Genomic DNA, 27,109 nt, shown 5'->3' on the forward strand with positions numbered 1-27,109 from the left:
CATTAGACGTTTTTGGCAGTCAAAGAGTCAAAGTACCCAATACAGAGTAAAAATGGAGAGAAGACCTCCAGTACATGCTGATGATTGTGCTACCGTGTGTACTCTACACAGGCTCTGATTCCTACAGGAAGGTGATGTGAAGTCTGCTTCATCAAAATTGAAAATTATTATACACTTGATACATGCATGCAACTGATGAGACACAGCTGTGTGGGTGGCACACACGTTCCACTATTAATATCATCATGTTATGCTCCAACGTTACAAAAAGAATGCATTATGCGAGTGCACCACTAATTGCTATTAATTTGCACAATTACTTGAAGTGGAACATGGCCCATTTTTTGAATGCCTAAATTGTTACAGTATGACATTACAATTCTTGCTGTTCAGCAACATTAAAAACAAAAAACAAAAAAAACAATTTCTTCTCTTTCAATTACACTATACAGGCAAACCTCAGTCATTATTGTTTTGCCTGTCATGATCTCTTCATTAAAATACATTGTGGCTTTCTACACTAGTGAACAAGAGTCCTCAATTTCCGCACAGTGCTATTCGGAGAGGCGGCAGCTGGTACACAAAAGAATTGGTGCATACGAGCCACTTCTATAAGCCCTGTGGACAGTTTTGAGACATAATGACAAATATTTTGTTTTAGTTCTTCTACTCTCTTTCTGACTTTCAGGTTTTCACTTGTACTGCCTCCATTTGAACCCACATCGGTGTTTTGTACTACTTTGTTCCTGTGTACTACTTTGTTAAAAGGCAAAAAAAAATTTCAACTTCAACAGTTGATGACACAATTTAAAAAAAGACGTGACTAAGGAGTGGTAAAGCCAGTTTGAGATCTTGATTGATTGGGCCTTAAAAGGCAGGAAAAAAAACAGGGACAACATCACATTGCCTATTTTATATTTGCAAAGTTGTAGCTGTTCACAATAGCACATTTAAAACTGTTAAAAGCACAAACTTTAAGTTTTAATTTCTCACCGTGTTCATGTTACTGACAATTCAGAGCGAAACAAGACTGTGGTGACAGATGGAAAGCTTCCTGTATTTGTGTCATCTTGCTTTGGTTGCAATAGCCCATCCACGCCATCCAGGGAGCTGCAGTATATGTGCCACACTCTACCCAGAGGGAGTGCAGGGAAGCAGCCATGGAGACACGCCAGACTCACCACGGCCTTGTTTCCCAAACAATGCCGAACGACATATTTTGTTTAGGCTTTGACTAACGAATCTTGTCAGAGGATAGGATTTATTTACTATGACCTAGAAAGAAAACAAAAACACTCCTGTGTGTAAAGGGGGAATTTCTTATTTGGGAAAAAGTTATGTGCAAAATTCCCCCCCAAACCCACACACACAGAAAACACCTTAAAAGTGGGTGTTTTACACCAGGATCCCTGTATGGGATAATGAGAGCAAAAGAAGAGCTTCATTGTTTGCATCAAGCATTCAGAGTTTTATCTCAGTATTGTGAGTCGGGACTTTCAGAAGTTAGGTTTACATTTCACAGCGATTTTTTTTTTTTTTTCTTAAGTGCTTTGCTTTCCATTTCGTTGCTGATATTTCTGATCACTGGTTCCGATGATTCAGACCAGAGAAAATTTATATACACATTCTTTCTGATGAAATTTGCATTTAGAGCTTCTCCCACACTTGTTTTTATACTTAATTGGTACAACCGTACGCCACACACTGTAGTATTTTCCTTATAAAGGAATAAAATCACGTGAAAAGTGCGCAGCGGAAAAAATGTGTTCAACTTACAGTAGGTCAGATAGGGGTGGCAACGCAAGATGGCCGCCGCGGGCTTCACTTCTCACTACAGCATGAGCAGCCGTTTATTTATTTATTTATTTATTTATTTTAAAAAGAGCTCAGAATTGTTCATTCGGTAGTCTTACCGATTCAACGTCTTATCATCATTGCTCTTTTTTTCTTTCTTTTTTTGTGTGTATGTGTGCGTGCGTTTGCGTGTGTGCGTTTGCGTGCGTGCGCGTGCAAATACGTATAAATTTATACTCATTAATTCACCTAAAACCTTATAAATATCCCATTACCCTTCGCCTTAACCAGGTACTTCAGAATCTTGCCAGAGTCGTGAGGTTCAAATGGTCAGGAGACCAGAGAAAAGGTCAGAAAAAAGAAAGAGAAAAGAAAGATAAATCAGCAGCCGTTTATTTTTACGTCCGTGCTGTATCCGCCTGCGAATCCACCGTCTGACCGTAGTCTTTTTGAAGCTTTGAGCTGGGTTTTTATTTCATTTTCTTTGTCATATGAGGACTATATGCAACTGGACTTTACGACAGTAGTCCGACATGCCGTAAAGCGCGGCTAAGGGGTTACTATAGCAACCCCCGCACCGCGTTGGATTGTGTTGTTTTTGAGCCACAAATAAAGCGTTTTGGATTAAGTAAAACACTTGTCCCGATATTGGATCAATTCACATTCTTAACTCAAGAGCTGTTCAACACACAAATTCGTGTTCGCTAGCATCACGTTTACAGCGGCCGACTTGAATGACATAAGCGCGCTTCTCTCACAAAGCAGAGATCTGTAAAAGTTCTGGAGTATGCATGCGCATGTTAATTAGGGATGTAACGATATCCAAACATCACGATACGATAATATCACGATATGAAGGTCACAATACGATAATTATCACGATATTGTGGGGGCGTTGGCGATTTAAAAAATATCACAATATTGTAAAAAAAAGAGAGCTCATACTAAAAAAAGAAAAAAAAAAAAAGAACAATATTGTGCTTTTGTACATATCAGCAATGCATATAAACCACCTACAATCTCTAATAACAACATTGAGGCACTTACTTGCTAATGCAAGCACACATTGATCGCTTCACAAGCAAATTTGTTTCCCCTTCATCTGACAATTAGCATAGATTTTAAACATAGAAGGCCAAAACATCCCTAATGAAAATGACATTGCACTAATAAACTACCCACTAGAGCAGGGGTGGTGAGATCCGGTCCTCGAGGGCCGCAGTCCTGCAGGTTTTGGATATTCCCCTTCTTCAACACAGCTGATTCATGATCTGCTCATCAGCAAGCTCTGCAGAATCCTGATAACGAGCCTGTTAATTGATATCAGCTGCACTTCGAATAGGGAAATCTATAAAACCTGCAGGACTCCGGCCCTCGAGGACTGCAGTTTGCCACCCCTGCACTAGAGGGTGCTAGAACTGCACGTGGAAATCAACCTGACTTTCTAAACAGATGTGTTCCTTTTAAATATTGTGAACATGACGACGACGATATTGTGGCAGTTTTAATATCACGATATCACGATATTGTCCTTATTGTGACATCCCTAATGTTAATGTGATGAGCGTAGGACTTCCATATTATATGTAAGTCCGTGGATGTGCGGCACTCGCCGGAACAGCTATTTGGGGATAAAAACATGCATTGTCGAGCGTACCGGAACGTTCTTTGTACGTTGAGAAGTACCTGAATGCTCAAGTGAGATTTTTAGAAGTGCCGGAGCTCCGTAACGTTCCGGCCCACTTAAAACACCGTGCAACAGTAAAAGTATTCAGGGACAATCTGTGCAAGAGTTTTTCTGGAGTATTTCTGGATCTTTGCTACTGACCTCAGCAATTTGGACGACGCTTAAAAGGGAGCTTAGGTAACATATTGCAAATGGCTCCTTATTTGCACTAATCTCACAGTAGATGACACATCAGAATGCCAGACAGTCACTGTGAATGTATTTTCTGGGCTCAAAGGTGTCAGTTATGCAAATGCAGCATTCTGATCTGTCACAACTTCTCCTCTGGGACTGATATTTTGACAGGCTGACACATTTAACCCTCTATTGATTTATTTATTTATTTTGAGGGGCTTGGGCTTCAAATGTCACAAACAGAATGTTGTGTCAGTGAGAAGATGACATTTTATTGCTACTATCTATTTCCTATCTTAGCTGTTAAGTTTGGTAGCCTTTGCCTAAGTATTCAGCAAACCTTTTGTGGTGGTTTATAGTAAATAAGCTTTACGTGTAAAAGAAAAAAAAGAGAGAGAAAAACATAATTCATACATTTTAAATAGCGGTGCAATGGATCACAAAAGTCACGGGTTGGAACTTTGGATTGGCTCACAGATTTAAGTCATGGATCGTTTTTTGGATCAGCAGAAAAAATAAATAAATAAATACAATAAAAAAAAGTTAAATAGTACTTTGTCTTCATATATTTTGTAAAAAGATCCCTCCTCCCCCCAAAAAATAAAAATAAAAAAATCAATCAAAATGTCTAATATAGCCATTTAGGATTTAGTGTGGGTCTTCATTTATTTTGTAAACGCTTTTTTCCCCATTAAAAAGAAAGAAAGAAAGAAAGAAAGAAAGAAAGAAAGAAAGAAAGAAAGAAAGAAAGAAAGAAAATCAATTCAAAATGTCTAATATAGCCGTTTAGGATTTAGGAACACAACTTTAAGTGCAATATGAGGCAGAAACATTCTGATTTTATACATGGTCCATGTGTAAAACGACAAAGTATTAATGGCTTAAAGGCCCAGTATGCCGGTTTCACTCAGGAAAATGCACTTTTTAAATACAGGATGTACACACTTGAACTTTATCTCAGTCTACACATCTGGGTTTATGTTAATCTTTGGTGGTGATTTTGTCATTATTATTATTATTGTTATTATGCCACAAAAAAAAAAAAGTATTGTATATAATATTGTAGTAAGAGGCTGTTACAACAAAAAGCCATAGAAATCAACCGTCCTTCAGTGTTTAATTCAACAAATACAATTGTTTGTATTGCTGATTGTGGAATATAGGTTAAGTGGTTCATTATAAAATAAAAAAAATACAACTTTTTTTTTTTTTTTAAGAAAATCCAAAATGTTACTGTTTTAACTTTAATATTTTATGATTTAACTCTTGACGAATAACATACAAACGGACGGTGATGACCGCATCGGTGTTAATAGTAGAAAATAATTCTGCACATTTCTCTCAGATTCACAGTTGGAGTCTGCCTCATAAATCATGCTGAACTGAGCGGTTAAATAGGTCAGTTCTGGTGGGAGGATTTTTTATCTTGCATTTAAGGATCGCTATAAGCAACCTAGAGGGCATTGTTGACCTCTGCGCCAACACAAACTTATTGCAGTTGTAAGTCACACTGCAGCAAAGCACACACACATTGTGAATACCATTAATATTTAAAAAGAGTGCACACACGTAGAACACTTTGTCATGGTGTCTGCAACAATACTACTTTGGTTTGGTGGGAATTATTTGGTGTGCAGAATTTAGACTAAATACCCACACGAGCAAAAGGCACTGATACAGTGAAGCCAATTCCTTTCTTTTTGCTGTAGACTGGAAAAAAAAAAAAGTGTGACATTGAAAGATGAATATGAGATGAGAAACGAAAGGCTCCAAGCTTTTATTTCCAGGTTTTATTCATCTGCATCTGATACACAATTGAGAAGATAAGCTTCTGTTTGAATTTTTTATGCAAAAGTACTGGAACGTGTCTGTTTTGATACCCAGAGGTGTTCCTTTGCGTGGGTTGGGGAATCCAGGTCCAGAAAGTAAAAAAAAACAACGTCTGGACCTGGATTCCCCAACCCTGTCCATTACAATGATTATTCAAACAATAAATAACGGTCGCGATTAAATAGATTTGGGTTTTGCATGTGAATCTTTTAGAACAGGGGTGTCCAAACTTTTTCTTCTGAGGGCCACATACAGAAAAATAGAAAGCTGCAAGGGCCACTTTGATTTTTATTTTTTTTAAAGTTATTTATTAACACATTCATTGCCAGACCAGCAAAAATAAATAAATAAATAAAAATCATCATTTGACGTCTTTTTCCGTCCATGGCAATGAATGAGTTAAACATGGTAAAAATCAATGAAGCAATTATAAATTGTTGATATAATGTACAGTTACTTATTGAAAACTGCTAACAGTCACAAGGCAAATAGTGACCCCTGTGTGCCACTATAATAGATATGCCTCTCCACTGAGCAGCAGCTGATCCCAACTTGACATTCTGAACCATAAGAACAATCGGTTGTCAACTGACCACACTTAACCATTAATGTGACGTTTTCACATTTTTTTCCCATTAATAATTAACCATTAATTAATGTGACGTTTTCACAAATTGGACGTTGACACTAAGAAACACGTGGATGAAACTTTTTATTTCTGGAACTGAATTATTCGCTGCAAATGTGTCTTTGCATAGCTAGAAATGTTTAATCCACCTTTTCTTTTTTCTTTTTTTAAACCGCATTTAAAATTTTTTAGTATTTGCTGCGGGCCGCCAACAAATGTATGGCGGGCCGCAAATGGCCCCCGGCCCGTAGTTTGGACACCCCTGTATTAGAACTATCGCACCATACCAAGCTGGTTTCTCGACATGACTAGCTCCGCCCACGGTATTATGTGGTCGTTTGATACTGGCCAGGTGGCCCTTGTGACAGTTCCATTCGTGTCTGTGCAGTCACTGACGTTGCTCCACAAAGATGGCTGATGCAATCATTTCACCACCATCTGCCCTGATGCAATATGGCGAATTCCATAAAGAAGATGGATCCGAATGGAATTACAGCCAAATCAAATCTGGGAAATCTTTTGGGTTGGTATAAACAATTGCAAAATTCGGCGAGAAGACATTTTCTCACAAGAAAAGATGGCGTTATTGATGTAAGCAGTGCTCATCACGAGTTGAGTCCCTGTCAAGCGAAGTCAGTAACATCATGAAAGTAGTTCGGTCCGTGGCCTTTGCTTTCCATCTTCCGTTTCTTCCGAGCAGCCGCCACTCGCCCCGAGCGCTGCACCAAAGTGACACCTTCTATCCATCAACTTCCCCGCTGCCATGAGGCAAGAAACTGCAGGGACAGCAAATTTTTAACGCATATGATATTTGGTCTGCAGAAGAAGACCTACCTATGTTAACTCAAGAGAGTGAAATAAGGAGGAATCGGTACAAAGGGATGGTGGGTTGGACTCAGGGGTGGGGGGGGGGGGGGGTGGGGGGTTATATTTGTAAACAGAGAAGATGGATTACTACATCATGTCATGAGAAAGATTCTGCTACGAGACATAATCAATTTCAGTCCAAAGCACAAAGAGTCAGAGGAGTGTGAATATCCTGTCGAATTTCATTTGTTGAGAAGTTTATTTTTTTTTTTTAACCATCAACGGCACAGCGGGGTTGTCACTCTCATAAATTAAATGAACTAAAAATACTTTTGAAATTATTATTATTATTATTATTATCCATCCATTTTCTTGCCCGATTATTCCTCACAAGGGTCGCGGGGGGTGCTGGCGCCTATCTCAGCTGGCTCTGGGCAGTAGGCGGGGTACACCCTGACCTGGTTGCCAGCCAATCGCAGGGCACACAGAGACGAACAACCATCCACACTTACAAGCACACCCAGGGACAATTCGGAGCACCCAATTAACCTGCCATGCATGTCTTTGGAATGTGGGAGGAGACCGGAGTACCCGGAGAAGACCCACGCGGGCACGGGGAGAACATGCAAACTCCACCCAGGAAGGCCGGAGCCTGGACTCGAACCCGAGTCCTCAGAACTGGGAGGCAGACGTGCTAACCACTCGACCACCGTGCCGCCCTATTATTATAGGACGAAATTACCACAAATCATTTACAAAAACACAGACGTGTAGACTGAGAGAAAGTTAAAGTGTGTACATCCTGTATTTAAAAAGTGCTTTTTTCTGAGTGAATCCGGCAGACAGCCCCTTTAACTCATTTACTCCCAAAAACGTATAAATACGTTCTATTTTAAATATTACCATGCTCCCAAAGATGTAACTATATGTTTTGGCTTTGAAGCAACCTCTGAACTGAAGAGAATGCTTGAAGCAATGGTAGTTTTTACAAAAACGGCCAGCAGATGGCAGCAGAGTATAAGAGATCAAAAAGCTCTTTTCCCCACTATTTTAAACAGATTTGTGAATAGTGATGAAACTTAGCCATGTTCTAATGCTAATTGATGCAAAATGGAAACAGATAGAAATACACTTTTTTTTTCCTGATGAAAGAAGATACTTTAATCTTTCTTTTGGTAGGTTCCATGTTTTTATAGCAATAGGACACAATATGCTATGGGCCTTGCAAAATCAGTCAAAATCCAGTAAAACAGCGAAAATGTCCTGGGAGTGAATGAGTTAAATGTCTGTGAGATGAAATTAAATGTTTTACATACCTTATGATAAATGCGATTGTCACCTTAATACCGAGCTGCTGTTGTGCAGTATCTAATTTGACCAACAACTTTTAAAAAAATGTTTGGCACCATCTGGAACCCTGCAACGTTTGATTTCAGACAGTAATCAGGCTGCCTTCAGCTTGTATCTCCATTGTTATGTCAAAACAGTGGAGCAGCAGGATGTCAATGAGATTAGGTTGAACGCCTTTCAGCTGGATGTTGTCTGTCTCAGACCCCCTGGATGGCGTTTATGCTTGTGTGCGCTCTAATCCTCACGCCCACTCTTTGCGGGGTGTTGACTGTTCTCTCTCATAACAACAAGAGGGGTAATTTCTGTTTACCTGTTGCACAGAAAACATGCACGGACCACATACACGAACCTGATGAGGACTTGCATCGCTAGCTAATACTAATAGTTTACCTCAGAGAAAATAATAAAACAGCTGTTTATTCATTTTGGGAGTGAATAGAGTTGTCAGAAAGCTGGTTTGTAATCTATTCATAAAGTTTGACTGACCTATCTGACTGTTTTGTTGACGTTCCCTTTAGCGCAGCACCATCTAATGGATGCATAACGTAACCCCAGCCTCAACTGTAGCGCCTTACATATGGAAAAAGTTTGAAAATATGTCATTCATTGAAGGTGCGGTTTCCTTATAGTGCGGAAAATACGGTACTTGTATAATAGGCACAAACGGTGGCGTTTTCGCCTGAGACACAAAATAATGTGAAAACGCCGGCGGAGAAATCAATGTTTTTAAGAGAGGCAGGAGTGGTACGCAGCTGTGCACACAAGTCGATACTACGAAGACCACGATTCCTTGCAAATTAAAATAAGTGAAGTAGAAGAAGAAAAGAAGACGACGAAGAAAATGCCGTACAGCGAAAAACAATGCCCCCGTTTGATCGAAGTATTCTGAATGTGTTTATATGCGTAAGAATTCGGGTTTTGGGGTCTTATTTGGGTTTTTAAAAAACAGAATAAGAGCATATTCGGGGTATTGCGCGTGTTTACAAAACCCAAATTTTGCCAATAGTCGGGTTTTAAAAGGGTTATTGCCTGCATGTAAACATATTCGCTGCCAAGCGCCGTCGAATGAGCGTCAGGCAACAATTGCTGCACTAACATGTCCAGCCGGGGATTAGGATGAAGGGGATGCCCTTCATCTCCAGAAAAAGGAATTTGAATGGCTTAATAAAACCGTAAATAAGAAATGCTTCATCTAAATAGAATGTGGTCCCATCATGTTAGTGGCTGCCTGTGACGAAGCAGTTCCGCAGAAACGGATCCCTCCGCTTTCAACTTTGTTTGATGATTTGAAGAAAGCCACAAAAAGAGAACATTCATTAGAAATCTGCCTTGGAGAGTGACTTCAGGCAGTTTGGTGTGACTTTGTAATTATATATAATATTAATACACCTGTATTCGTACAAAGAGTTTTTTAGCACCAAATTATGTTCAAAACTGGACTATTTTTCCAGCAAACGGAGATCCTGCATTCAAGCAAGCCCCCTGCGCGCACGTCAACCCCGACAGCAATGCACTTGCAAAGTAGCGGTCATGCTGAGCTGAAAATGTGATTTTTTTTTCCCAACAGAAACCCTCTATTACATGACTGCTATTTCTAAGCGGTTAGGAATTCAGGCATATTATTTCATCCATTTATTCATGAAACACAAATGCTCAAAATATGTTAGTTTACATAATACAGTTCTTTTCATTTTATACTAAAACCCACTGAATTGCCTTACTTCACATTTCAGTGCACTGTTATTTGCTTTGGCCACTGGCTAGACGAGAGGAAATGAAAGTTATCAAAGAGGCAAATTCTCCCACTGTGCACAAGCAAGTCGCCTTCCAGTATGTATTTGAACATGTGCTGGCACTGATTCCACTGGAAACCCTGACAACATCAATCCTGGTCTAAATTAGCCATCAGAGCCTGAGCCGCCACTCTTTGCCATCAAACATATTACATTTATACAGTCTCAATTGATCATTGTTATGTGCTAGCAGCAACTTTTATTGATTAAATAAGCACCTGTGCTGCCTCTAGTACAGTTAGAGTCCCCCGTTTTCAAGCTGAGGTTTGATGCTACTCATAAATAGGGACGTAACGATACCGGGAATATCGTGATATCGTGATATTAACCCCTGGGCATTATCTTATTTTGAAATGACTTGGTCGGAACCATCAAAAAGCCCAAAACGGGTCACAATAACGCCAAACTGCCACAATGTCGTCGTTGTCGTCATGTTCACGATATTTAAATGCCACACATCTGTTAAAAAAAAAAAAAAAAAAAAAAAAGTCAGGTTGATTTTCATTTGTGCAGTTGTAGTGCCCTCTGGTGGCTACTTTTTTAGACTTAGACTTGACTTTATTGATCCCTTTGAGATGGCTCCCTCTGGGAAATTTACATGTCCAGCAGCAATAAGAACAGATAATAAAATAAAAAATAATTCAATCAATCAATAAATAAGGTTTTAGTGCAGTTTAATTTTCATTAGGGATGTTTTGGCCCTTCTATGTTTAAAATACACTAATTTTCAGATGAAGGGGAACGTAATGCTTGTGAAGTGAGTCAATATGTGGAGGAACTCAATGTGTGCTTGCATTAGCGAGTAAGTCCCTCAATATTAAGTGTTATTAGATATTGGAGGTGGTTTATATATATTGCTGTTATGTAGAAAAGCACAATATTGTGCTTTTGTATGAGCTAATTTTGTTTTTTACAATATTGTGACCTTTTTTAAATATCGCCAACCTCCCCACAATATCGTGATAATTATCATATTGTGATATTTGGATATCGTTACATCCCTTACTCATAAATGCTGATTATGACAAGTTGTGCGAGAAATGTTCTACAGTCAGGACGGCCGCACAAGATGCAAGTTTAAAGGCAGTTTTTTGATGGTCAGACGGAGATTTTTTTTTTTTTTTTTTCTGTCTGTGAAAATCCCTTCTTGTCTCTGGACACAGATGGGGATTCACCAGCTTCCTGTCTCCTCTTGACTTTTTCTCCCTCCCCCCAATCTCCTTCTTTGCTCTCAAGAGCCTGCCTGCCAGCAGAAGCCGTACACCTCACTGTGTGCTTATCAGACACTTTATCCTCTTCCTTTGGGTTTGCACCATCCTCCATCTGGGGGACATGACAGACAATCTTCCCACCGAGGGTCCATTCCAAGCACTTGGCCTTGTTAACACGGGTCCATTAACGCCCCCTTTTCCTCCTCCTCTCATGACAGTTCCCAATCCTTGATTGCGCAGACCCAGGCACGTTTTTTTTTTTAACTCATTGACTCCCAGCCATTTTCACAGAAGCAATCCCGTTCGCTCCCGGCTGTTTTACTGAATTTTGACCGATTTTGCAAGGTCCACAGAATATTGTTCTCAATTGCTATAAAAGCATGGTACCTATAAAAAGAAAAATTAAAGTCTCTTCTTTCATCAGGAGAAAAAAGTATGTTTCTATTTGTTTCCGTTTTGCAGCAATTAGCATTAGAAGAGAGCTAAGTTTCATCAGTTTTCACAAATCTAGTTAAAATTGTAAGTAATTTAGCCTTTTTTCTAAATGGCCCTGGTTGATCTCCTTTGCTCTGCTGCCACCTGCTGGCCGTTTGTGTATTAACTACCATTTCTGCAACCGTTCTTTGCAGTTGAGAGGCTGCATCAAAGCCTTCTGTATAAATACGCCTTATGTATAAATACGCCTTTGGGACACTTAAAACATAAAAAAAAAAAACGTATTTACACGTTATTGGGAGCAAATGAGTTAAGGAGTGTACAATTCCAGTGAGGAAGGGTCTAATGCTGTGGTTCTTAACTCTTTTATGGCCAAAAAAAAACAACAACAAAAAAACATGATATATGACAAAGGTTTTGATCGTTCACATAAAGAGATACAATGCTTCCACCTGCTGGCCATAGTTAGAGTGGTTTTGATTCCACAACCCATTGACCAGGCAGTGCTGCACTTGACGTCGCACTGAGAAAAATAAAATAAAATAAAATAAATAAAAAAAACTTAGTTGACGTCATTTAACGTTTATGGCGGCATACGTCGTGATTTCACTGATCGTTATTAAACGTTTTTGGCGGTCAAAGAGTGAAGCTTGCTGTAAGCACAGAAACCCGCATGTTTCTTACGCTCGTTCCCATTCAACCAAAGTGCATTTGTGTGATCAGCCCCATCTGTACAGTGACAAAACAATATGGAAGAAACATAAGAGCCAGTCAGATAGAGGCGACTGGCATTTACGTGTCCACCAACAACTGAGATGAAGGAGGTGCCCTTTTGAAGGTACTTGGCTCCGCGTAATTGTCTGTGATCGTTTCCTCGACAAGCTTCCTGCATAATTTTCGATCTTGACAGCTTCTATTATGTTTTCCCTCTCTACTTCCTGCCTCGCATCGAGCTTTCAAACAAGATATTTAACGCCTGCCAGTGTGGCTCAGTCTGTGCACTGGGTGTCAATTGGACCAAAAAAAAAAACATGGACCACAGAAAGAGCTTGCATGTATTTTGTTTTGTTGAGTGAACTTACGATGAATCTTAACAGACAGATAAATAGGGCATTCACTGCATATTGTGATGTACAATCAATTTTTGAATAAAGCAAAGATGATGACTTCACAAGTCACAACATCCAGACCATCTTCATACGAAAATGATGAGCTAACTAGCAAACAAATTCTCACTCGGAATGGGTGATCAAGGCACAGAGAGCAGAGAGCCATTAACTTGAGAGTGACGGCTGACGACAGAATCAGGTCATCACACTTTACCTTCACAAGCCCTCAATATTCCTCCACTAATTTACTGTCTAGTCATGATTCTATTTGCTCCAGATTTGTCTTTTTTTTTTTGTCTTTTAAGCGATATGAACAAGAAGAGAGAGAATATTACAAGGCCGCTTCTGTCAAAATTTGATGGATGACATTCTTAATTAGATTAGGGGGGTCATGTATGGGTCATGACCCCTCCCTAATGAAGATTAATGACCCTTTAATGACTTCCAGATGTCATATAATGAGGGTTAATGACCTTTAATGACTTCCTGATGTCATTTAATGAGGGTTAATGACCCTTAATGACTTCCTGATGTCATTTAATGAAGATTAATGACCCTTAATGACTTCCTGATGTCATTTAATGAAGATTAATGACCCTTAATGACTTCCTGATGTCATTTAATGAAGATTAATGACCCTTAATGACTTCCTGATGTCATTTAATGAAGATTAATGACCCTTTAATGACTTCCAGATGTCATATAATGAGGGTTAATGACCTTTAATGACTTCCGGATGTCATTTAATGAGGGTTAATGACCTTTAATGACTTCCTGATGTCGTTTAATGAGGATGAATGACCTTTAATGACTTCCGGATGTCGTATAATGAAGATGAATGACCTTTAATGACTTCCGGATGTCGTTTAATGAAGATGAATGACCTTTAATGACTTCCAGGTGTTATATAATGAAGATGAATGACCCTTAATGACTTCCTGATGTCATTTAATGAAGATTAATGACCCCTTAATGAAGATGGATGATGTGTAGGTGGTGTTCCTACCTGTTTTTGCAGATATCATGGCTGACCCGGGTTCAAATGCTTATTGTTTGGTTAACTTCCGGATCCGGTGCACGCCCCCCTAGATTGAGTGAATAATGAATAATAATGAGATTGAATGACGTGATCAGAGGGAGTGGTTTAGTATGGGTAAAACCGCCGGGGGAAAAGTACTAGCCATTTCTATTATGGTGAAGGGGGAAAAAGCATGCGCAAACACGGCTCAAAGAGTGTATTTTAGAGGTTGTAAAACAAGAAGTATAAGGTAAGGTTAAACTGTGATACGCTGGTTGGTATTATGAAATTAAAAAACTCTAACATGAAGTTATACATTATATGTAAAAATGTTGTAAGAGTCGTTCGTGACTGCTGGGGTTGAATCTGAAAATAAACGGATAAAACTATATAATTTCCCCTTACTGATATAGTTCCTATCTGACATTTTTGTTCAATATTCCTGTGAGTAGGGGGGAAGCAGATGCAGTCAAAGATTCATGGGGAGGTCAAATGTATGTCTGTGCTTGTGTGTGCGTACGCGCATGTATGGCTGCATGGGGGTCAAAGACGTGTGAGGACAGACGGGCGGCTGAAGAAGTGTGAGGTTAGACGGTGGCTATAATGTTGTTAGTTTGAAAAGACAACACTTCCTAAAACATATTACAAAAATATGCATCGACAGATCTGATTCTATTTATAATGATAATTTTATGTAGAAATTGGTGAAAAGCCATCATCAGCGATAGTCTCCTTACCCCTGCGAGGACAGCGGCTGCTGGTCATAAAATTAAGGCTGAAGGAGGAGGAAGAGAAAATATCGGGGGGTTCCTCCTATCTTGGTTAAAATGAGCGCCATTTTTGGTCTGAGAAAGGCGATTGTTCAATATTCCTGTGAGTAGGGGGAAGCAGATGCAGTCAAAGATTCACGGGGAGGTCAAATGTATGTCTGAGGGGCCTGTGTATGCGTGTGTGCGTTTGCATGAGAGCTGAACAGTGTAAGATTAAACGGTAACTGTAATGTTGGTTTTCAAGAAGAGATTTCCAAAACTGCTTCTTTAAAAAAACATCTACACAGATATCCATTTATGATAGTTTTATGCAGCAACCGTTAGTTGAAACATCCTAGCTAACATTTTCTCAAGGATTTGAAAAGTGGTGACAAGTGAAAACTAATTAAGCTTACCTATAGGCGTAACGGTGTGTGGCTTTGAGTCCATCACATACATGCTCTGCATAGAGCATATATGCGTAGCAGCGAGGTATGCGTAGCAGAAAGGGGAGATGTCCCTACACTCGTGAGAATTTTCTGAGGCTTGTTGGAGACACTAAGACTCTGTCACAGTTTGAGTGTGTGTGTTTCAATGACCATAATTGTTGGGGGGCTGGTGGATATGAGCGAGGGGGTTGGTTAGACGTCTGCCAGCGTGCTCTCCTTGGGATATTTTCTCAAATACTAAAACCCAAATGCCAGTCCTCTGAACCGAATGACCAGTTGTCTAAACACATTGAATAAATGTAACCCCTCATTTTCCAATGCCATAAAAACATTTTACATGAAGACACAATTCACAAATTGCTCTCATGCGATACAAAATGTTTACCACAAGTCAACAATATTTGAACACAACGGACTTAACTGGCGTTCACACAACAACTCAAAAATTGAATACACTTGTTGCTAATGATGTGACCACACCTATAAACTCAAGTTCAGAGTGTACAGTTTGCTGGAGAGTCCAAACAAGCGCAATGGATAGAGGCAGAGCCAGAGGAAGAGGAATTAGAGGAGGGAGAGGAGCAGGTCGAGCAATGCAAAAGTTATAAAATAGTAACATGGAATGGTAAGGGTATTCGTAAACACGAAAATAAAAATAATAATTTAACCATCTTATTACAGTCTTTCTCAATTGCTAATACACATTTCTTGAAACCTGTACCCATTTTCTCAAAACCGTAAACACAAACACAAAAATTCAAACAATTTTCACAAAAGCCGTGACTTTTCACTTCAAAACCTATTATCCGGTATTCAAATCCGAACAATATATTCAGATCATACACACAGTAAGTCAAAAATATATTCACCATGAGAGCATTTGTTAGACACGACATAAAATAATCTAACACAGAGCATCCAGGGTAGGTAGTCAACAGAGGTTTATTTTACATGCATGAACAAACATAGTTTTTGGCACTAGACAAATTACTAACCAAGTTAAAATTATGGTGAATTCAAATGAAATAGAAAGGGTGTATGAAAATAAATTCCTTGGAGTAGTTATTGATGATAAATTATGTTGGAACCCACATGTAGAAAATGTTAAAAGGAAAATGTCAAAAATCATCGGGATACTCTATAAAACTAAGGATGTCCTGAACATGAACTCATTATATATATTATATAGTTCATTATTATTACCATATTTGACCTATTGTGTGGAAATCTGGGGAACTGCATATAAAACAAACACTAACTCTGTTTTCAATTTGCAAAAAAGAGCCATAAGGATTATTAATCGTTCAAAATATACAGAATCAACACATCCATTATTTATCAAATTAAATACAATGACATTTTATGACTTGGTTGAGTTTAAAATAGCACAAATAATGTACAAAGTATATAACAATCTACTCTGCTATATTACTCAGACATTGTTTGAAAATAGACACAGTCCTTCTGATATAAGGGGTACAAGTGTGTACAAAAAACCCAAAACAAGAACAAATATTAAGCAAAGGTGTGTTTCTGTAAAAGGTGTTAATTTGTGGAATAATCTGGGAATTGACTTGAAAAGATGTGACTCACTTGTTGAGTTAAAAAAAAAATGTTTAAATGCAAAGTTAAAAAAAATTACTTTTGTCAAATAAGAGCATGAAAATTGTATATAATGAGTATGAGTATATGATTTATAAATGTATTATGGTATATGTTTAGGAATTTTATGTATATATGTTGCTGGATAATGCACGCATCATTTTATTTTTAAAAATATTAACCTAGTATTGTATCAATAATGAAATAAGTTTAAATGTATAATGTATGAGGGGTAGGACTAAATAAGTTAACTTCTTCCTACTCCCTTTTGAACATGTAAACTATGATGAGTTTGTTTTTTCTTTTCTTCTTTTCTTTTTTAACTTTTGTTTCTTTGCTGTTTGTTTTTATGTTCAATAATTCAATCAAAAAACGTGATAGCGTCAAAATGGGTACTTTTAACAAAAAAACATGCATTAGTCTTAGGGCAAAATAATTTAGGAATAGTGTGAAATGTGTTTAAGTTTTATCCAAAAAGAGTGGATGAGTTTTGAGAATTGGGTCTAAGCCTGAACCGTGTGTAAGGTTTGGTCAAAAAAGTGTTTCATTCCAGAAATTAGTCTCGGAAACTGAGAATTTGCTTCATCGAACGGGGTTTGGTGTTTTAGCAACTGATAAAAACTGTTAAGTTAAAAGCGGACATGACAATACAATAACCACACATAACAAAATCAGAACAACCCTATCTCAATTGTAAATAATACATTCAAATATTCACACCAACTTCTAGGCCGTGGGGTGAACCCCAAAAAAGTGCCTAGAAAATGAGTTTCGCTCCACTGTCTGGGCACTACTTGTTCAATGCATTTTTTGATAGATAATACCCTTCTGAACTTTGGGTTAAAAGTTCACCCAATGTTTTCCTGCCCCAATTTTGTCACAAGCCAGAAATGCATATATAGGTAAATAACAAAAAACGAAAATCTTGTGCTACAGTTTTTGGTTGTAAAACGTCTTACATTAAATTTGGCAACAGAAAATCATTCCCAGATGTTATAAATACATGTACCTAACATCAGAAACAAGTATTGGTGGTTTGGTGCAATCATGTGAATTTAGATAATTAAATATATTAAATTTGTGCCAAAAAAACAAAAAACGCTTCAACTAGAAGTGAAACCAGCACACGGATGTTACATTTAGCTATGTCTATGTTTCATATATGAAAACAATTCACAACCTATTACGTAATGAAAGGTACACAAGAAGCAGCATACATCGGCCAAAAATACTACCATGCACCACAAACCTGGAACAAGGCAAAATGGACTAGATGGAAATAGATGCATTCAGAGCCCAGATTATTATAACATATAGAATATTTATTAAAGTATCAGATTGTGTCATCACAGCATGTCATTTATACCCCCCGTCCCCTACCCAAAAAATCTTAATAATAAAAATAATAATAATAAAATAAAAATCAAATGTGCATTCACAATAAAACCTTTGGAACTTCATTGGAACAGCTCTCTTTTATTTTTTTGGCAGACCAATTTAACAAAGGTCTGTGTTGTGGAAAAATGGAATACAGACATTTTAATTTTTGCTTGAAAAGTGTTAAAATGGAGAGTTAACATCTTGATAATGAAACAAACAAAATGGCAGATTTTACATAGATTTTACAGCCCTGCACTGTAAAGTGTCCTCGTATGCCCTGTCATTTTCCAACCTGATGTTGTACCAGCCATGTGTTAGTGTCACTTTCTTGGCTTACATCAGTAGACTCAGTAGTTGATGTATCTGATGAGTGAGGTACCCTGTCTAAAAGTTTGTCAGTTGTTGGTAATGTCTCTACAAAAACCATTTCAGAGTTGTTGCTGGAAAGGGGTGTGAAAAACCAGATGGGGGAAATCACGCCTCAATCTTCGTTTCAGTATATCCTGCCTGAAATAGAAAATTGAAGGGAAAGATGAGCACAAGATACACATATTCACATCACACTAGGGCTGCTCTATTATGGAAAAAAATAATCATCACAATTATTTTGGTAATATTTGAAATCAAGATTATTCTAAACAATTATATTTTGTTCAAATCAAGAAAATATTTCAACATTTGAAAATAAGACAATCACAATCATATGAAACTATAATTATGTAAGTTGCTTTTGGATCCAACAAAATTTTTAATATATTATTATTATTATTATTATGACGTTAGCAAAAATTTGAAGTTGGGGTGCAGTGTGTGTGTGCAGTAAGCTAGTTTTGACATGGGTGTGTGGTAAAATAACTCGTGTGGGCGTGCCACAACTCAAAATTAGTATTATTAGTGCTGCAGCTATCGAATATTTTGGTATTTGGATATCCTACTGAAAATTCTAGTGAATAATCGTATATTTGGATAGAAATACAAATATACCTATAGGCCTATATACTTTCTTGGTCAAAGAACAATTATAAATACAGAAGACAAAAAAACACATTTGCATGTAATAATTAACAACCAACTGGTTTTCATTTTTAGAGAATCAATTTTATTTATTTATTTATTTATTTTTAACTTAAATTGAGCTTGTCAGCAAACTATTTTTCTCTGAAACAGTGAGATTTTAGACAAATCTCTCCCAATAGATTTCATAAATGTGTTTCAATGTGAAGATTTATATGTTACCCGTAGTCTGAAGCATCAAGATCCCCGTGTTTATTAACACTGTTCACAAACCCCTTAGCTTGTCCATTCTCATCACATCTTTGTCAACTATAATCCTTTGACGGATTACTTGTTCACAAAAAGAATTTGTAGCTCTCAGCATTGGGTTGTCTAAAACACACCTACACTCACTTAACATGTGCAGAGTCATGCTTTCTAATTAATGCTGTCTCGAAATGTAAACAGAATACAAGTGACATATTGCTGACCAATGCTTTACTTTTGAAATGTGTAATTTTAGCAAAGTGACAATGAAATAGTGCAATGTAACAACTCACATTTGTTCGTCCCTGGTTGCTGTTGACTTTAAGAACCTTGTGTAATCTCTGAAACAAAACTGCACCTCCATTGTGACACAGTCTTTTGTCTTGAATATGCAGAAGAATGGAACAGTCTTTCTTCATCTCAGCGGCCTGCAGCAACCACCCCGCTTTTAGACAAAAAAGAATTACATTATAAGTGTTATTGTCACATCACCTCTTTACAGTATATGCACATCACAGATTTAAGTAAAGTAAAGTGTTTGTTGAGGTTGATGAGAGAGAGTTTGGGGAAAAGGGAGTGTGTAGCTGTGACTATATTATGACTGATGGGCACAGGTAACTCGAGTTTGGTAACAACTGTTGGATTCACTCGATAAATCATTCAGCAGCTCGCGTTTTTACTAAACTAAACTAAACTAAACTTTGAAATTTATTTTTACAAATGATGCAGATGGCCCCGTTCTTCCAGCCATCTGCATCATTTGTAAAAATAAATTTCAAAGTTTAGTTTAGTTTAGTTTAGTAAAAACGCGAGCTGCTGAATGATTTATCGAGTGAATCCAACAGTTGTTACCAAACTCGAGTTACCTGTGCCCATCAGTCATAATATAGTCACAGCTACACACTCCCTTTTCCCCAAACTCTCTCTCATCAACCTCAACAAACACTTTACTTTACTTAAATCTGTGATGTGCATATACTGTAAAGAGGTGATGTGACAATAACACTTATAATGTAATTCTTTTTTGTCTAAAAGCGGGGTGGTTGCTGCAGGCCGCTGAGATGAAGAAAGACTGTTCCATTCTTCTGCATATTCAAGACAAAAGACTGTGTCACAATGGAGGTGCAGTTTTGTTTCAGAGATTACACAAGGTTCTTAAAGTCAACAGCAACCAGGGACGAACAAATGTGAGTTGTTACATTGCACTATTTCATTGTCACTTTGCTAAAATTACACATTTCAAAAGTAAAGCATTGGTCAGCAATATGTCACTTGTATTCTGTTTACATTTCGAGACAGCATTAATTAGAAAGCATGACTCTGCACATGTTAAGTGAGTGTAGGTGTGTTTTAGACAACCCAATGCTGAGAGCTACAAATTCTTTTTGTGAACAAGTAATCCGTCAAAGGATTATAGTTGACAAAGATGTGATGAGAATGGACAAGCTAAGGGGTTTGTGAACAGTGTTAATAAACACGGGGATCTTGATGCTTCAGACTACGGGTAACATATAAATCTTCACATTGAAACACATTTATGAAATCTATTGGGAGAGATTTGTCTAAAATCTCACTGTTTCAGAGAAAAATAGTTTGCTGACAAGCTCAATTTAAGTTAAAAATAAATAAATAAATAAATAAAATTGATTCTCTAAAAATGAAAACCAGTTGGTTGTTAATTATTACATGCAAATGTGTTTTTTTGTCTTCTGTATTTATAATTGTTCTTTGACCAAGAAAGTATATAGGCCTATAGGTATATTTGTATTTCTATCCAAATATACGATTATTCACTAGAATTTTCAGTAGGATATCCAAATACCAAAATATTCGATAGCTGCAGCACTAATAATACTAATTTTGAGTTGTGGCACGCCCACACGAGTTATTTTACCACACACCCATGTCAAAACTAGCTTACTGCACACACACACTGCACCCCAACTTCAAATTTTTGCTAACGTCATAATAATAATAATAATAATATATTAAAAATTTTGTTGGATCCAAAAGCAACTTACATAATTATAGTTTCATATGATTGTGATTGTCTTATTTTCAAATGTTGAAATATTTTCTTGATTTGAACAAAATATAATTGTTTAGAATAATCTTGATTTCAAATATTACCAAAATAATTGTGATGATTATTTTTTTCCATAATAGAGCAGCCCTAGTGTGATGTGAATATGTGTATCTTGTGCTCATCTTTCCCTTCAATTTTCTATTTCAGGCAGGATATACTGAAACGAAGATTGAGGCGTGATTTCCCCCATCTGGTTTTTCACACCCCTTTCCAGCAACAACTCTGAAATGGTTTTTGTAGAGACATTACCAACAACTGACAAACTTTTAGACAGGGTACCTCACTCATCAGATACATCAACTACTGAGTCTACTGATGTAAGCCAAGAAAGTGACACTAACACATGGCTGGTACAACATCAGGTTGGAAAATGACAGGGCATACGAGGACACTTTACAGTGCAGGGCTGTAAAATCTATGTAAAATCTGCCATTTTGTTTGTTTCATTATCAAGATGTTAACTCTCCATTTTAACACTTTTCAAGCAAAAATTAAAATGTCTGTATTCCATTTTTCCACAACACAGACCTTTGTTAAATTGGTCTGCCAAAAAAATAAAAGAGAGCTGTTCCAATGAAGTTCCAAAGGTTTTATTGTGAATGCACATTTGATTTTTATTTTATTATTATTATTTTTATTATTAAGATTTTTTGGGTAGGGGACGGGGGGTATAAATGACATGCTGTGATGACACAATCTGATACTTTAATAAATATTCTATATGTTATAATAATCTGGGCTCTGAATGCATCTATTTCCATCTAGTCCATTTTGCCTTGTTCCAGGTTTGTGGTGCATGGTAGTATTTTTGGCCGATGTATGCTGCTTCTTGTGTACCTTTCATTACGTAATAGGTTGTGAATTGTTTTCATATATGAAACATAGACATAGCTAAATGTAACATCCGTGTGCTGGTTTCACTTCTAGTTGAAGCGTTTTTTGTTTTTTTGGCACAAATTTAATATATTTAATTATCTAAATTCACATGATTGCACCAAACCACCAATACTTGTTTCTGATGTTAGGTACATGTATTTATAACATCTGGGAATGATTTTCTGTTGCCAAATTTAATGTAAGACGTTTTACAACCAAAAACTGTAGCACAAGATTTTCGTTTTTTGTTATTTACCTATATATGCATTTCTGGCTTGTGACAAAATTGGGGCAGGAAAACATTGGGTGAACTTTTAACCCAAAGTTCAGAAGGGTATTATCTATCAAAAAATGCATTGAACAAGTAGTGCCCAGACAGTGGAGCGAAACTCATTTTCTAGGCACTTTTTTGGGGTTCACCCCACGGCCTAGAAGTTGGTGTGAATATTTGAATGTATTATTTACAATTGAGATAGGGTTGTTCTGATTTTGTTATGTGTGGTTATTGTATTGTCATGTCCGCTTTTAACTTAACAGTTTTTATCAGTTGCTAAAACACCAAACCCCGTTCGATGAAGCAAATTCTCAGTTTCCGAGACTAATTTCTGGAATGAAACACTTTTTTGACCAAACCTTACACACGGTTCAGGCTTAGACCCAATTCTCAAAACTCATCCACTCTTTTTGGATAAAACTTAAACACATTTCACACTATTCCTAAATTATTTTGCCCTAAGACTAATGCATGTTTTTTTGTTAAAAGTACCCATTTTGACGCTATCACGTTTTTTGATTGAATTATTGAACATAAAAACAAACAGCAAAGAAACAAAAGTTAAAAAAGAAAAGAAGAAAAGAAAAAACAAACTCATCATAGTTTACATGTTCAAAAGGGAGTAGGAAGAAGTTAACTTATTTAGTCCTACCCCTCATACATTATACATTTAAACTTATTTCATTATTGATACAATACTAGGTTAATATTTTTAAAAATAAAATGATGCGTGCATTATCCAGCAACATATATACATAAAATTCCTAAACATATACCATAATACATTTATAAATCATATACTCATACTCATTATATACAATTTTCATGCTCTTATTTGACAAAAGTAATTTTTTTTAACTTTGCATTTAAACATTTTTTTTTTAACTCAACAAGTGAGTCACATCTTTTCAAGTCAATTCCCAGATTATTCCACAAATTAACACCTTTTACAGAAACACACCTTTGCTTAATATTTGTTCTTGTTTTGGGTTTTTTGTACACACTTGTACCCCTTATATCAGAAGGACTGTGTCTATTTTCAAACAATGTCTGAGTAATATAGCAGAGTAGATTGTTATATACTTTGTACATTATTTGTGCTATTTTAAACTCAACCAAGTCATAAAATGTCATTGTATTTAATTTGATAAATAATGGATGTGTTGATTCTGTATATTTTGAACGATTAATAATCCTTATGGCTCTTTTTTGCAAATTGAAAACAGAGTTAGTGTTTGTTTTATATGCAGTTCCCCAGATTTCCACACAATAGGTCAAATATGGTAATAATAATGAACTATATAATATATATAATGAGTTCATGTTCAGGACATCCTTAGTTTTATAGAGTATCCCGATGATTTTTGACATTTTCCTTTTAACATTTTCTACATGTGGGTTCCAACATAATTTATCATCAATAACTACTCCAAGGAATTTATTTTCATACACCCTTTCTATTTCATTTGAATTCACCATAATTTTAACTTGGTTAGTAATTTGTCTAGTGCCAAAAACTATGTTTGTTCATGCATGTAAAATAAACCTCTGTTGACTACCTACCCTGGATGCTCTGTGTTAGATTATTTTATGTCGTGTCTAACAAATGCTCTCATGGTGAATATATTTTTGACTTACTGTGTGTATGATCTGAATATATTGTTCGGATTTGAATACCGGATAATAGGTTTTGAAGTGAAAAGTCACGGCTTTTGTGAAAATTGTTTGAATTTTTGTGTTTGTGTTTACGGTTTTGAGAAAATGGGTACAGGTTTCAAGAAATGTGTATTAGCAATTGAGAAAGACTGTAATAAGATGGTTAAATTATTATTTTTATTTTCGTGTTTACGAATACCCTTACCATTCCATGTTACTATTTTATAACTTTTGCATTGCTCGACCTGCTCCTCTCCCTCCTCTAATTCCTCTTCCTCTGGCTCTGCCTCTATCCATTGCGCTTGTTTGGACTCTCCAGCAAACTGTACACTCTGAACTTGAGTTTATAGGTGTGGTCACATCATTAGCAACAAGTGTATTCAATTTTTGAGTTGTTGTGTGAACGCCAGTTAAGTCCGTTGTGTTCAAATATTGTTGACTTGTGGTAAACATTTTGTATCGCATGAGAGCAATTTGTGAATTGTGTCTTCATGTAAAATGTTTTTATGGCATTGGAAAATGAGGGGTTACATTTATTCAATGTGTTTAGACAACTGGTCATTCGGTTCAGAGGACTGGCATTTGGGTTTTAGTATTTGAGAAAATATCCCAAGGAGAGCACGCTGGCAGACGTCTAACCAACCCCCTCGCTCATATCCACCAGCCCCCCAACAATTATGGTCATTGAAACACACACACTCAAACTGTGACAGAGTCTTAGTGTCTCCAACAAGCCTCAGAAAATTCTCACGAGTGTAGGGACATCTCCCCTTTCTGCTACGCATACCTCGCTGCTACGCATATATGCTCTATGCAGAGCATGTATGTGATGGACTCAAAGCCACACACCGTTACGCCTATAGGTAAGCTTAATTAGTTTTCACTTGTCACCACTTTTCAAATCCTTGAGAAAATGTTAGCTAGGATGTTTCAACTAACGGTTGCTGCATAAAACTATCATAAATGGATATCTGTGTAGATGTTTTTTTAAAGAAGCAGTTTTGGAAATCTCTTCTTGAAAACCAACATTACAGTTACCGTTTAATCTTACACTGTTCAGCTCTCATGCAAACGCACACACGCATACACAGGCCCCTCAGACATACATTTGACCTCCCCGTGAATCTTTGACTGCATCTGCTTCCCCCTACTCACAGGAATATTGAACAATCGCCTTTCTCAGACCAAAAATGGCGCTCATTTTAACCAAGATAGGAGGAACCCCCCGATATTTTCTCTTCCTCCTCCTTCAGCCTTAATTTTATGACCAGCAGCCGCTGTCCTCGCAGGGGTAAGGAGACTATCGCTGATGATGGCTTTTCACCAATTTCTACATAAAATTATCATTATAAATAGAATCAGATCTGTCGATGCATATTTTTGTAATATGTTTTAGGAAGTGTTGTCTTTTCAAACTAACAACATTATAGCCACCGTCTAACCTCACACTTCTTCAGCCGCCCGTCTGTCCTCACACGTCTTTGACCCCCATGCAGCCATACATGCGCGTACGCACACACAAGCACAGACATACATTTGACCTCCCCATGAATCTTTGACTGCATCTGCTTCCCCCCTACTCACAGGAATATTGAACAAAAATGTCAGATAGGAACTATATCAGTAAGGGGAAATTATATAGTTTTATCCGTTTATTTTCAGATTCAACCCCAGCAGTCACGAACGACTCTTACAACATTTTTACATATAATGTATAACTTCATGTTAGAGTTTTTTAATTTCATAATACCAACCAGCGTATCACAGTTTAACCTTACCTTATACTTCTTGTTTTACAACCTCTAAAATACACTCTTTGAGCCGTGTTTGCGCATGCTTTTTCCCCCTTCACCATAATAGAAATGGCTAGTACTTTTCCCCCGGCGGTTTTACCCATACTAAACCACTCCCTCTGATCACGTCATTCAATCTCATTATTATTCATTATTCACTCAATCTAGGGGGGCGTGCACCGGATCCGGAAGTTAACCAAACAATAAGCATTTGAACCCGGGTCAGCCATGATATCTGCAAAAACAGGTAGGAACACCACCTACACATCATCCATCTTCATTAAGGGGTCATTAATCTTCATTAAATGACATCAGGAAGTCATTAAGGGTCATTCATCTTCATTATATAACACCTGGAAGTCATTAAAGGTCATTCATCTTCATTAAACGACATCCGGAAGTCATTAAAGGTCATTCATCTTCATTATACGACATCCGGAAGTCATTAAAGGTCATTCATCCTCATTAAACGACATCAGGAAGTCATTAAAGGTCATTAACCCTCATTAAATGACATCCGGAAGTCATTAAAGGTCATTAACCCTCATTATATGACATCTGGAAGTCATTAAAGGGTCATTAATCTTCATTAAATGACATCAGGAAGTCATTAAGGGTCATTAATCTTCATTAAATGACATCAGGAAGTCATTAAGGGTCATTAATCTTCATTAAATGACATCAGGAAGTCATTAAGGGTCATTAATCTTCATTAAATGACATCAGGAAGTCATTAAGGGTCATTAACCCTCATTAAATGACATCAGGAAGTCATTAAAGGTCATTAACCCTCATTATATGACATCTGGAAGTCATTAAAGGGTCATTAATCTTCATTAGGGAGGGGTCATGACCCATACATGACCCCCCTAATCTAATTAAGAATGTCATCCATCAAATTTTGACAGAAGCGGCCTTGTAATATTCTCTCTAAGAAGTATGAAATATATTTTTTAAATGGAAATTGGACTGCACTTTCTACATCATATGGCGCTCAAAGTACTTTACAATGTGTCACATTCACCCATTCACAAACAGATTAAAAATGAATAAGATCATTAGTAGAGGAAATATTTGAAAATTTACTGCTCGACAGAATAAATGTAGAACATAAATAAATAACATTGAAAAAATAAAAATGGACCCCT

The 27,109-nt window shown here is 37.1% G+C and overlaps 2 long non-coding RNA genes across 2 annotated transcripts; one reads left to right on the plus strand and one right to left on the minus strand.

The window, feature by feature from the left end:
- Positions 1-18,092: 18,092 nt before the first annotated feature.
- LOC144014912 (uncharacterized) lies at positions 18,093-19,716 on the minus strand. The gene is made up of 2 exons (XR_013282634.1): positions 19,570-19,716; positions 18,093-18,523 (listed from the first exon to the last, which is right to left on the minus strand). It is a non-coding gene; the product is annotated as an uncharacterized LOC144014912 (long non-coding RNA).
- Positions 19,717-20,316: 600 nt separating this feature from the next.
- Positions 20,317-21,940, plus strand: LOC144014913 (uncharacterized). Its single transcript, XR_013282635.1, has 2 exons — positions 20,317-20,463; positions 21,510-21,940. It is a non-coding gene; the product is annotated as an uncharacterized LOC144014913 (long non-coding RNA).
- The last annotated feature ends 5,169 nt before the right edge of the window (positions 21,941-27,109 follow it).

This window comes from Festucalex cinctus, chromosome 2, assembly GCF_051991245.1.
Source record: "Festucalex cinctus isolate MCC-2025b chromosome 2, RoL_Fcin_1.0, whole genome shotgun sequence".
NCBI classification, from domain to species: Eukaryota; Metazoa; Chordata; class Actinopteri; order Syngnathiformes; family Syngnathidae; genus Festucalex; species Festucalex cinctus.